This window comes from Schistocerca gregaria, chromosome 1 (assembly GCF_023897955.1).
Source record: "Schistocerca gregaria isolate iqSchGreg1 chromosome 1, iqSchGreg1.2, whole genome shotgun sequence".
Taxonomy (NCBI): domain Eukaryota; kingdom Metazoa; phylum Arthropoda; class Insecta; order Orthoptera; family Acrididae; genus Schistocerca; species Schistocerca gregaria.
In genome coordinates this window covers 788,491,964-788,505,694 of record NC_064920.1, presented here as the reverse complement: position 1 = coordinate 788,505,694, position 13,731 = coordinate 788,491,964, and the positions used below count along the sequence as shown (strand labels likewise).

At 46.0% G+C, this 13,731-nt stretch overlaps 1 protein-coding gene across 1 annotated transcript in view; it reads left to right on the top strand.

Moving 5' to 3' along the window:
* Positions 1 to 405: 405 nt before the first annotated feature.
* The window catches only part of LOC126269545 (histone acetyltransferase type B catalytic subunit), an 83,650-nt gene continuing 70,324 nt past the window's right edge, over positions 406 to 13,731 (top strand). The window contains exon 1 of the mRNA XM_049974001.1: positions 406 to 592. The gene's annotated coding sequence lies outside the window, so the exon portion shown is untranslated. The remainder of the gene's footprint in view (positions 593 to 13,731) is intronic.

Here is a 13,731-nt window from a genome sequence, read left to right as displayed (position 1 = left end):
AGAATGTATAATTATGTATTATGAACTGCTTATGTATAAACTATTTTTTCTATTAACTTATGTACTTCTATTAGATATAAAGTCCTCTTTAGCCCCTTCGTCTTCTGTGATGATTCGATTTAGTACATGTTAAACCTTGGAGTATTAATTAGCCCTTTTTAGGTGATATGAGAACAAACCCTTTAAATACAGGCCCTTTTCATGATTGTCGCGAGCTTCGAGTAGGGTCTATCACTGTCGTAAGCTCTGTTGTACTGTATTTTCGCTACCTTATTGAGGTAATTCATTCGTCTGTCTTTTATGAATGTTTCTATTGTTTTTGAGAATGATGTAACGAAGTGTTCAACTATACCATAATAAGACTAAATTGACCATTAAATTATCTGAATAAGTTTAATTAGAAGGAAAACAGTGTATATTTTGATTTATTTGCCGTGGAGATGTACAGAAAATTGCACAGAATGTAGACTAATGTAATTTGTGTTTTTTGTTTGGCGTAGTAATATGTCTCTTTCTTCATATCTTTGGTAATGTTATTGGCGGGAGTTAGTTGCGTGACATTTACTGGCAACTGTTGGAGGTGGTGAGACTGGTAAGTGTTTTCTAATTTTTTTTTTTTATTTGGTAATGGTGAAGTAGTGTAAAGGGACATCAATGATATAGAGTATGCCTTTCGTCATTACATTAAATTTAGATGAATGTTTATTGCGCCTAGCAACTTCATACTTTAATTGAACATTGTCGTAAGAAAATTTTATTGGCGATGTTTCTTGAAATGTCATGTATGCATTTAGAGGGAATACTAAAATGTAAAGTTGTTGACAGTTTACGGTTACCTCTGTGCCACTATAAATTACTGTTTTCAAGCAAGCCATTCAATGTACATTTTGGTGCATAGTTAAATGCATTAATTTGGAGCTAGTGGAGATACTTCGTGCGTCCGAAATATATTCTGTAGTTTCCATAACTAACATTGAATTCTTTCCACTGTTAAAGCGTAGTTGACAGATTTGTTCTAAACAAAACCGTGCACCACATCTTCCGGCCCCCGAAAGACTGTATGCTTGTAAAGGTACACGTTGGGTAAGAGGGGAATACGAACTTATAGGTACTGGAGGTGAGTATAAAGGAACTACCTGGGAATTGTAGATGTATAAGATTTAAATGTCTAATAAACATGCTCTTCGTGACACTGTGAAGTTATAATTACAATTTTTATTTCTGTGAGTTTTGATAACCGGAATAGTCGCACCAATTTGAAGTGGCGCAGTGTTTGTGGCGAATAATGACGCCTGTAACATTTTCGGCCGCATTGAAGGAATTGTTTGCATGTTCAAAATTTCTCGATAGCCTTTCATACTGAGCAAATTGTAGCTAAGTGCTGTAGTAATGGACAGACGAAGTTAACTGTTAGCAAACCTCTTTAGAAACTTACTGTTCATCCCAGCAGAGGGGACCGATGACCACGCTGTTTGGTCCCCTACCTCAAAATAAACCAACCACCAAACCATTACAGCAGTGGCCATTTAAGTAATTGCACGCAGGAGTCCCTGTTCATTCTATAAAACTCATTAATTGGTAGGTTGTTATTTTTCAGTTGTTGTGGTGGTCTTCAGTCCTGAGACTGGTTTGATGCAGCTCTCCATGCTACTCTATCCTGTGCCAGCTTCATCTCCCAGAACCCACTGCAACCCACAACCTTCTGAATCTGCTTAGTGTACTCATCTCTTGGTCTCCCTCTACGATTTTTACACTCTACGCTGCCCTCCAATACTAAATTGGTGATCCCTTGATGTCTCAGAACATGTCCTACCAACCGATCCCTTCTTCTGGTCAAGTTGTGCCACAAACTTCTCCCCAATCCTATTCAATACTTCCTCATTAGTTATGTGATCTACCCATCTAATCTTCAGCATTCTTCTGTAGCACCACATTTCGAAAGCTTTTATTCTCTTCTTGTCTAAACTATTTATCGTCCATGTTTCACTTCCATACATGGCTACACTCCATACAAATACTTTCAGAAATGACCTCCTGACACTTAAATCTATACTCGATGTTAACAAATTCCTCTTCTTCAGAAACGCTTTCCTTGCCATTGCAAGTCTACATTTTATATCTTCTCTACTTCGACCATCATCTGTTTTTCAGTAAATACGGTGAATAGTTATATTTGGATGTGTTGGTATTATATGCAGTCAGTGCTCCAACTAATCCTGTAGAAGTTAAATTTGTACATCAGATTTGAACAGGAGAATCCCGTTAATTCATTGACTAACAAAACAGTGTAGCGGTCCAGTTCCCATGGACAACAGTATTATCATGCCATTCAGAAACACTGAATCCAGACTAACCACACAGTGTACAGTATGCAGTGTTCAAAAATACTATATTGTCATTAAGACGAGATAAAGACACCGTCCATTGTACCACCTCCTCATAGTGTACGTTAATAAAGTTCATATCGTATATACCAGGTCCATGTGTACGTATTGTCACACTGAGTACTGGAGGTGGCAAATTTTTTTCCAGCACTGTGATATTGTATGTGTGTCTGGTGTTGGTGACTTATGTGCATAAACACAACCCCAAAAACAAGGGCCCACTCATCTCTTTAAATACCTTTCACAGATGATTGTGTCTGTACTTCTGTAAGAGTTCATAGCAGTAGTGGACATAGCTGCTGCAGATTCATTTATAGAATACACTTGTTTAGCTGTTTTGATGGCCAGCCCATGTGACAAAGTTAAATGCAAATAAGGGCCTCGAAAAGTATGTAACTATTTATTACAGCAAGAATAATCACTTCTTGCATTGTGCACATTACTGGTTTCAGCAGTTTATTGCAATCGTCATACACTATGTGATCAAAAGTATCTGGAAACCTGGCTGGACATTGACTTAAGTTTGTGGTGTCCTCCTTCGGTAATGCTGGAATTCAGTATGGTGTTGGCCGACCCTAAGCCTTGATGACATGTGCCACTCTTGATTCAGTGACATGCTGGAATATTTCTTGGGGAATGGCAGCCCATTTTTCATGGAGGACTGTACAGAGGAGAGGTATTGATGTCAGTCAGTGAGGCCTGGTAAGAAGTCGGCGTTCCAAAACAGCCTCAAGGTGTTCCTCAGGACTCTGTGCAGGCCAGTCCATTATAGGGAAGTTATTGTCGTGTAACCACTCTCACAGGTGTGCGATCGGCTGAAAGATGCAGGGTCACCAACCTTTGCAACACCTTTTGCCCCCGTGCTGCCTATCTGTCCTTGTGCAAAACTTTTCCCTCTCCATTGGGGAACGTGTCTGGGATGTGTTCTTAATTTTCATTAGCATGACATCGGAACAGTCCTTCCTGCCTGAGCTGTTACCTTCCCAAATTGCCTATTGGTCCCTCTGCCAGAAGTTTGGGAGGTGTGAACAATCACCTAAGGCTGGTGAGCCCCACTCTGAGGGGGCGGGGACCCCCAGTTGGAAGGAGTGCACTGTTGGAGACGCTGGCAACTGTGCAGATTTTCTCGCAGTGAGTGAATCACCAACTGTGTCGACTACAGGCAAACAGAATGAGGGTAAAGATTCCAAGACTTTCCCAGCTGCACCTTGGTTCCTAGTGGTGTTGTGTGCTGGAGGAAGTCAGGTCTTTGTTACAGTTAATCTATTTGTTATTCAGAAAGGTGTACATACAGTTGCCAGCCCTGTGAAATCCTGCTCCCGTTTATTTAATGGCACTTTCCTTTTGGAGACTAATTGTGGAGCTTGGGCACGACTGCTTTGCAGCTTTGCTCCTCCATGGCTATCCTGTTCGTATCAAGGCTCATCAAATACTGAATTCTTCACACGATGTTATTTACCCTAGGCTGCTTGATGGTCTAATCAGGGTGTCACTGCAGTCCATTGGGTGAAGAAAAAGGTTGATGCATCTTTCGTGCGTAATTGCACTCTTTTTCTTATGTTTGATAGAGTAGTGATTCTATCAAAGATCAAAGCAGGCTATGAAGTCATCACAGTCTGCCCATACATTCTGAACCTGATGCACTGCCATGAGAGTCGATGTTACAACCTCATTCAAAGCAGCCAAATGTATTTGTGGTAGAGATGCTCATGAGAGTGATTGCTCACCTTCTCCTCCCCTTTGTATCAATTGCAATGGTGACCATGGAGCCTCATCCCGAGAATGTCCCATGTATCTTGATGAGCAGGCTATCCAGGAGATCCAGGTGAAGGAAAAGTTATTGGCTAGTCAGAACCCTTGCGTTTTACCATTTGGCACTTGGAGTACAGTTCTCACTATACCTCGCTCCATGTAGGACACGGCCACGCTGACTTGTGACCTCAAATTTAGCACCTCAGTTGTAAAATCACCCAGTGTCACAGTAACATCCCTGCCTCCTCCTCCTCCAGTTGTGCAACGAGCCACCAAATTTTTGCCTCCAGCTGCGAAATCACCTGCTACAGAACCGGCAGGTCTGAAAGGACAATGAATACTTCTGCAAAGACTTTTTATATCCCTCCAGCCAACAAACACCTGAGTCTTCATCTGCCAGCCACAAAGGGTGCAAGAAATGAAACGAAGGCAAACTGTCTTCTTCGCCGACTCAGAGGTGCTCTTCCGCTGTGTTGTCACGTGATACCTTAACCCAGCTGACCTCTTGCGTTGCCGCCATTCATCGCCAACCATTTCTTGCACTGGAATCCACTGGCCAACCCAGTGAGAATGTCGACGCCTTTGTAGATCCCATGGAACAGGATCCTCCAGCTTTTGTGCCATGTAGCAGTGTTGGCACTCAGCAGCTACCGAGGTGACAGCCCTTAATTTTCTCCCTCCTTCCCTTTCCCCGTCCTCCAGTGAAACGTTTGTGGTGTTAGCTCCAACAAGGAGGCATTACAACTACTGTTGGAATTGCTGTGTCCACTTTCTGTCTCTAGGAAACTAAATTGCATCCTCGCGACTGCTGTGACCTCCCACATTTCTTTCCTGTCCATTTTGACATTCCTCCTGAGAATGGCATTCCATCTCACAGGGGAGTCAAGCTGCTCATCCAAGATGGCGTTCATAGTCAAATCCATCTTACTGAACACCCCACTGCAAGCTGTTGCTGTCCACATTTTCCTTACACACACACACACACACACACACACACACACACACACACACACACACACACACACCTACACACCTATTCCCATATTGGACCTCTCGTTCTGCACAGCCTAGCTTGCCCATTGTTTTGAGAGGTCCATTCTCTGTGACACGAACTGAAGTGACCATTTCCCGTATGCTGTTCATTTGCTGACTCCTACCACATCCATGTGTAAACCAAATAAGCAGCTTTTGAAGGCAGACTGGAGGCTTAACTCTCCCCTGGCAACCTTCGACGAGCATCATTTCTCCAGTTGAGGTGACCAGGTAGAATACCATACAAACATTATCCTCACCACTGCAGAATGTCCCATTTCTTGGACTTCGCCATTAGTGCGATGTTCCTCAGTCCCCTGGTGGACTTGAGGCATGCTGCAGCGCAATGTGCATGCAGAGACATGCTCACCATGTCTTTCACCGCCATCCTACAAGAGAACTGTGCTTGTTATAAACAGTTGCATGTGCTGTGTCATCGCATTCTTCGGGATGGCAAAAAAGCTAGCTGGATTTCATTTACTAGTTTTTTGAACAGTTCCATTCCTTCTACTGTCATGTGGGGCAACCTCCGACTCTGAGACTGGGGTCCATTCCCAAATTTCAGTCTTGACTGTGGCAGATGTCATTGTGCACCCTATTGCTATCTCCAACATGGGCTGCTATTTTGCGGAGATTTCAGTCACCACATTGTGTTCCTCCATCAGAAATGAATGCAGGTGGTTTGGGTGATACCCTCCTCTCAGAATCGGGAATGCTATGATGCCGCCTTCCCTATGTGGGAGCTATATCACACTCTCACTTCATCCCGATCTTCCTGCACGGGACCGGATGATTTTAAGTCAGTTGTTGCAGCACCTTTCTCTTGTGGGCAGGCACTTTCTCCTTCATACATACAATCACATCTGGATAGATGGCATGTTCCCCAGACGCTGGCACGAAGCCACTGTTATACCCATATTTAAGCTTAGTAAGCACAAACACCTTTCTTATAGCCAGCGCCCATTTCTTTCAGCAACATAGTTTGCAAGGGAATTGAATGTGTTATTGTTGCCCGGCTGGTATGGTTACTAGAGTTTCATAATTTACTAATCACTGTGGATTTTAGGTGCGCTATTTGGTAGTTGACCATATCATCACTTTGTCAACCCACATCATGAACAGTTTTCTGTAGAAATACCAGACTGTGGTTGTGTTTTTTGATTTCAAGAATGCCTACGACACCTGCTGGATGAGTGGTATCTTCTGTATTCTTCACACTTGGTGGCTCCGAGCCCCCTGCCCCGCATGTTTTCAAGGCTCATGTGGGCTCTGTCTTGTTGGACACATTCATCCAGAAATACAGGGTGCCTAAGGGCTCTGTCCTGAGCATCGTCCTCTTTGCTCTTGCAGTTAACCCTATTATGGCATATCTCCCACCGAGCAACTGCAGCTCCCTTTCTGTTGACGATTTTACAATTGTTGCAGTTTTCCACTGATTTGTCGCCCTGAGCGGCACCTTCAGCAGTGTCTTGATCGTCTGTACTCGTGGAGCATCAGCAATGGTTTTCACTGTTCCACTGATAAAAGTGTTTGTATGAGTTTCTGGTGGCGCATTGGGTTTCTTCCACTGTCGTTACATCTTGGGCCTGTTGCTCTTCTGTTTGCTTAGGCTAAGAAACTCCATAGGAAACTCATGGTTGTCCCATGTATCTTACCTAGCTGTCTGCTGTACCCCGTTTCTCATTGTCCTGTGTGTCCTCAGCTGATCGGACTGCCCACCTCCATTTGTACTGATTCCTTGTCCATTCAAAACTAGGCTGTAGGTGTTTCATTTATGTATCTGTATGTCCATCTGTCTTATGCCGTCTAAATACAGTTCCACTATTGGCACCCATTTGGCTACTGTTGCCTTTTACATTAGTCCAGTTGAGAGACTGTATGCGGAAGCTGCTGAACTACTGCTGAATTAAAGTTCTCCTCAGCAGATGCGCATGCTGTTTGTCTGCCATGTCCGACCACCCGTCCTAGACGCCCTTTCTCCCTGCGGGTCCCGAGGTTAGAGGAGGCCCGAGGTATTCTTGCATGTTGTAAGAGGTGGCTAAAAGGAGTCTCTCACTTTTCGGCTCTAAGAGTTCAGGTCCCATTATATGGTTTGACTTGCCACTTTCAAAATTCCACAGAGGTGCGGGTCATATGGGGAAGGACACCTTACATGGTAAAAGAGTTATCCATAGTGCCCTTAGATTCGATCTCCTGAACCTCTTGTCACGGCTTTACAACTATTTGGGTGAGGACACTTTCCGGGCTACGTCATCTTCTTCCGTTGTCTCTGGTCCTCTTTCGCCACCATGACAATATTGGATTTCTTTGCGCTCAATGTACAGCATAGTAGCCAGTCCATTGTGGTGGGACCGTCGTGTACCCATTTGGTGGTAGCCCCCTAACATGGGGATCACACTGCTGATGCCTGAGCTGTAAACTCCCCACATATACCATGGAGTAGGTGCCTCTCTTGCTGGGGCATCAGGACTCCTGGCAACGGCCATCGTGCCAGGTGGCCTTTGCTGTGGCTGGGTGGCACTCGTGGGGAGAGCCCCTGATTGGAGTGGGTGGCATCAGAGCGGATCACCTGCAATGAAGTGGAATAAGTCATCTCTTGCTGGTGACTGTAAGGCACTAGCAGTCTCTAAGAAGGGCAAGACTGAATACAATGCCAACAGGTACGAATCTAAATCTTTTCCCTCCCTCACTACACCAAGGAAGGAACTTAGGGCTACAGAACGGAGGGAGCCGTATTCGCCTGGGTTTTTAGTCTTTAGCGGAATTGATGGGGACTCCTTTCTACCTATGAAGCCTCAGTTTTTCGTTGAACACCTCGAGGATAAGTTTGGACAAGCTGGGTGATATTCCTGTTTCCATAAGCCTCAACATTGTCCAGAGGGTCATTTTCCATCACGACCTCCTCTTGCAGTCTGACAAGAAGCTCTGCATCAATTTATAATGGTGTGGTGTTCATTTCATCCAGCACTTTTACAGGGGACCCAAAGACAACAAGGTTGCTACTGATGACTTCATCTTGGTCTTTGAGTGTGATTCATTGCCTGAAAAGGTCAAGGTGATGGTTTACCACTGTGATGTTAAACCATATGTCCCTCCCCCAAGCAGTGCTTTAATTGCTGGATGTTTGGGCACATGTCTTTCCGCTGCACTTCCAGTGCCACATGTCGAGACTGCAGACGACCACTGCACCCAGATACTCCATGTGCGCCACCTCGCACTTGCATCAACTGTGGAGAGCACCACTCCCCCTGCATGCCAGACTGCCCAGTACTCCAAAAGGAGTGGAAAATTATGGAATAAAAGATCCTGGACCAGTTGACTTACATATAGGCTAAACGTAAATTTGAACGATTACACCCCATTCGATTGATGTCGCCATACGCTGCAGCTACGTCACCATTGCAGTCCCACGTACCAGTGGTTCCTCACTATGTGCCATGAACAGTGGGCCCTCTGGGCCACCAGAATACATCCGCCCACTTGGTGGTAGGGGGCAAATTTCCTCCGTTGCTCCCAAAGCACCTACTTCGGGAGCAAGCCCCCCCCCCCCCCCCCCCTAAATGCAGGGGATGTCAATTCACTCCCCCCTGCCTGAGAAGCAACAGCCTCTTCCAGCTCCTCTTGCTCGGAAGCGGTCCCTTGAGGCCACTTCTACCAAGGTCTCCACTAATGCCACGGCGGACACTTGCCAGTGGCTCAAGGAGCCAGAAGCTGCTGGACAAAGGGCTTCATGGGCTTCCTCTGTGCCTGAAGCTGCTTCAGAGAAATCTACCCAGCAAGCCCCTAAACAGAAGTGAGAGAGCAAGCAAACTAATAGTCTGCTAAGAAACACGACCCTCTGATGGCCCCAACACCAGCACTCCCTATCAATTTTGCATCTGAGAATGCAGTGGAGATCTTACCATCCCCTGTGGACCTGGAACCCACTGATGCCTCATGGATACAAATACTCAATTGGTGGAAGCAGGTGACCTTGAGGCATAACCCACTTCTTTGCACGCTTCATGCCTTTCAAGCCTCACGATAACATCATCCTCCAGTGGAATTGAGATGGTTTTTTCCACCACCTGGCTGAGCTATGGCAACTCTTAAGCTTTACACCTGCTTTCTGCATTGCCCTTCAGGAAACCCGGTTCCTGGAAATGTGGATCCCTGCCCTTCACGGCTATAAGCGATACTACAAGAACTGTAGTGGAGTTTGTGTACATGTCCTGTGCTCAGTATGCTGTGAAACTGTGCCCCTTCGAACCCCCTTCGAAGCTGTGGCTGTCAGGATAAGGATGACACAGGAAACAACGGTCTGCAACGTATATATTCCTCCAGATGGTGCAATACCCATGAATGCATTGGCTGTACTGATTTATCAACTCCCTAAACCTTTCCTACTTGTGGGAGATTTTAACACCCATAATAGCTTCTGTGGTGGCACCATGCTTACTGGCCGAGGCAGAGATGTCGAAAATGTACTGTCACACCTCGACCTCTGCCTCTTAAAAACAGATGCCCCCACTCATTTCAGTGTGGCACATATTCGGTCATTGTAGGTTTGCGGTCCTGGCCTCCTCCCATCTATCCACTGGAGAGAACATGGCGATCTGTGTGGTAGTGACCACTTCCCCATCTTCCTGTCACTGCCCCGGTGTCAGGCCTATGGATGCCTGCCTAGATGGACTTTAAACAAGGCGGACTGGGAAACTTTCACATCTGCTGTCACGTTGAATATCCCCCACACGGTAACATTTGTGATGGTTGAGCAGGTTACTAGAATGATAGTTTCTGCGGCGGAAAACGTGATCCCTCATTCTTTAGGGTGCCCCCGGTGAAAGACAGTCCCTCGGTGGTCACCAGAAGTTGCTGAGGCAATTAAGGAGAGTCGGTGAGCTCTACAGCGGCATATGCAACACCCTTCCCTGGAGCACATCATAAACTTTAAACGGCTCTGTGCCTGCATTCGCCAGCTTATCAAATGACGGTAACAGGAGTGTTTGGAGAGAGATGTCTCGACTGTTGGGTGCTATATGTCACCTTTCCAAGTCTGGGCTAAGATCAAATGATGGTTCACCTACCCACTTCAGTGCTACTCATGGCACATTATCTGCTAATCTCCTCCCCTACCCTCGTGGCTTCCCATCATTGGTCATGCCATGATGACCTTTGTGACAGTGGCCACTTTTCAGTGAGTCTATCGTTCCTCTGCTGCTGCCAGGTCCCCACTTGGGCATTTTGCAGGGCCAGTTGGCCTTTATACATGTCTGGTATGCACTTTGACACCTCCCTCTTGAATTCCATTGATGTAGTCACACAAGGCATCTCTGCCACAGTTCTTCATGCTGCTGGCACTGCTGTCTCCCTATCCACAGGTCCCCCCCATCATCATCGACCTGTACTGTGGTGGACCAAGGATTTTGCAAATTGCTGTCCAGGACTGCCGACAGATGCTGCAGCAATTTAAGCGACACCCTTCACAGACCAACCACCTCACTTTGAAGTGTCCACGCTATGGCTTGTTACCTTATTAAACACAGTAAAAAGGAATGCTGTGTGTGCTTGTTTGCCTCCCTGGGGATGTATGCCTCTTCATCGCAGGTTTGATCCTAGCCTTCTGGGCCACCAACGGCAGTCAACTTTGTCCAGAGTCTGAACCTCCAAAGTGCTCTGTGGCCTGATCCATTGGTCCTCGCAGAACACCTTGTGACACACTTTGCTACAGCATCGGCGTCCTCTTCCTACCCTACTACTTTTCTCCGACAGAAACGTAGAGTTAAACAGACCCCCCCTTGTTTCATCCCACACCACGTTGAGCCCTATAATGCACCCTTCACTGAATGGGGATTGGTGCAGGCTCGTAGCTCTTTGAGACACAACCTCATGTGTGGATTCCATCCACAACCAGATGATCCAACTCTTGGACATTTCCCAGAGGCAACAGCTCCTCAGGGTCTTCAACCAACTTTGGCTCATGGTTGCTTTTCTGTCACAATGGCGAGACAGTATAGTTGACCCTGTCCTTAAGCCCAGGAAAAACCAAATGTCTGTAGACAGCTATGGCCCAATTAGCCTGACATTTGTACTTCGTAAACTGCTCGAAAGGATAGTCAGCTTCAGATTATGTTGGGTACTCAAATCTCGGGGCCTTTTGTCCCCCGTATCAATGTGGCTTCCGGGCAATGCGATCTCCAACTGATCAATTACTCCCATTGGAATCGGCCACCTGAAAGGCTTTTACTATCTACTGGCACCTTGTCGTGGTCTTCTTTGACCTACATAAGGCATATGACATGGCTTTCAGCCATCGCATTTTAGTTACCCTCTGTGACTGGGGCTTCCACGGTCCCCTTCAGATTTTTATCCATGAGTTTTTATCTCACCAGCTCTTCTGGGTTTGAGTTGGTACTTCACTCAGTGCCCCTTAGATTCAGGAGAATGGTATCCTACAGGGTTCTTTACTTAGTGTTTCACACATTTCATCATTGCCATCAATGGGCTTGTGACCTCTGTTGGGCCTCTCATTACCCCGTCATTGTATGTCGACGATTTTTGCATCTGGTGCAGCTCCCATTTGGTAGCATCTGCTGAGCCCAAGCTCAAAGGTGGCATCCGACGGGCCTCTGCATGGGCCACTGCCCATGGCTTCCAGTTTTCTCTCTCCAAAACGCGGATTATGCATTTTTGTCATTGACCCACAGCACACACTGATCCAGATTTTTATTTAGGCAACCAGTTCCTCGATGTTGCAGCACAGTCCTGTTTCTTGAGCCTTATTTTTGATAAGCTGACATGGCTACTCCACATTCGCCACCTAAAAACTGTATGCGGAAGCTTAATGCTCTCTGCCTCCTGGCACACACATCTTGGGGTGCTCTTGTGTTGTCCAGGCTAGGTTATGGTAGTCAGGTTTATGGCTTAGCAGCTCCTTCCACTTTGAAACTCCTTGACTCTGTCCATCATTGTGGAGTGCTTCTGGCTATTGGTGCCTTTGCACTAGTCCTGTTGATAGTCTCCTCACAGAAGTGGGGATTCCCCCTCTACACATCCGACGGAGCCAACTCCTTGTTTCTTATGCAATCGTCATTCGCCAATTTCCTGGCTATTCTGTATACCCTGTGCTCTTTGCCAATGAGGGATATCTCCCTTCTAATACCTGTCCATTGTTGGTATTGCTGGTTGGCAAGCCTCTCAATTCCCTCCCTCCCTCAGGATCGCCATCGCTACTCACTGGAATGCACCCCCTTGTCTTTCCTTCCATTCCCCCTCCCGCCCCCCTCCCCCCATTTTTTTTTTTTTTTTTTTTTTATGCTGCCTAGACCATGGATTAGGGCCGATCTATTCCAGGGCTCCAAGGTGTCTGTCACTCCTATGGTTTTCCAGCGTCTTGTATATGCCATCATTGCAGAGTTTCAGGGTTCCACCATCTTTTACACTGATGGTTCTAAGAAAATCGATTTTCATGTCTCCTACTGACTTGGAACACCATTTATTGCCGGGATCATGTAGTGTTTTCACAGCAGAGCTTCTAGCTATTCACAGGGCCCACCTTTTTGTTTCTCAGGCCTCCCTTCACAGTGTTTTAATTTGTTCAGACTCCATGAGCAGCCTGCAGGTTATCAACTGATGCTACTCTCGTCACCCTTTGGTCTCTGCTATCCATGACCTTCTCTCTGCCCTTCAGCATGCTGCCTGTTCAGTTCTCTTTCTCTGCGTGCCAAGTGATGTGGGCACCTCAGGGAATGAACTGGCTGACTGTTTGGCTAAAGAAGCAGGTACTTACCCAATTTCCTTTCACGATTCCAGCTGCGGATATGTGGATCTACGTCAAATCTCTCTTTGCCCATAAGTGGAATGTGATCTGGAGTGCTTCTGCTCATAGTAATAAACTCCACACAATCAAGGAGTCTGCTGCAGTTTGGCACTCTCCCTTCCATTGTTCTCAGAAGGAATCCACTGTTTTATGCCGTTTATGCATTGGTCATATCCAGCTTACCCATTGTTTCCTCCTATGTAACAACCTGCTCCCACTGTGTTGTGGAGGAGTCAGACTGGCAATACCTCTCATATTGGTGGAATGTCCCCTTCTTTGGGCCCTTCGTGTTAAGTATAGTCTTCTTGATTCTTTAAATTTAATATTAGCAGATGATCCACAGATGGTTGAACTGGTCCTCAGTTTTCTCCGTGAAGGTGGGTTTTATTTCCAGATATAAGGTTCTACATTAGCAGGAGTAGGTTGGTTGTGGTTGGGACTTCTTTTACAGTCGTCTCGGTCTGTGACCCCATGACCGCCTACCTTTTTTCCAGTTTTTAGATTTGGTCTTACCTTTTCTTCCTGTACTGTGTGTGTTTAATGTTCATTATTTTATAATTTGACTCCTCTGACTGGATCCGTCTACTTTTAGCAGACCATCTTTCTTCTGCGACTCACTTAGGAATCACAGGACAGGTGACTTCGCCGTTTGGTCCCATAACCCATCTCAATCAGTCATCATCTGCTCTGATTGTCTTGATGCCCTTCAGAGCCTCTGTGTGCTGTACACCGTCTATCCCTTAGTGCAACGGGTTCAAGAAAGCT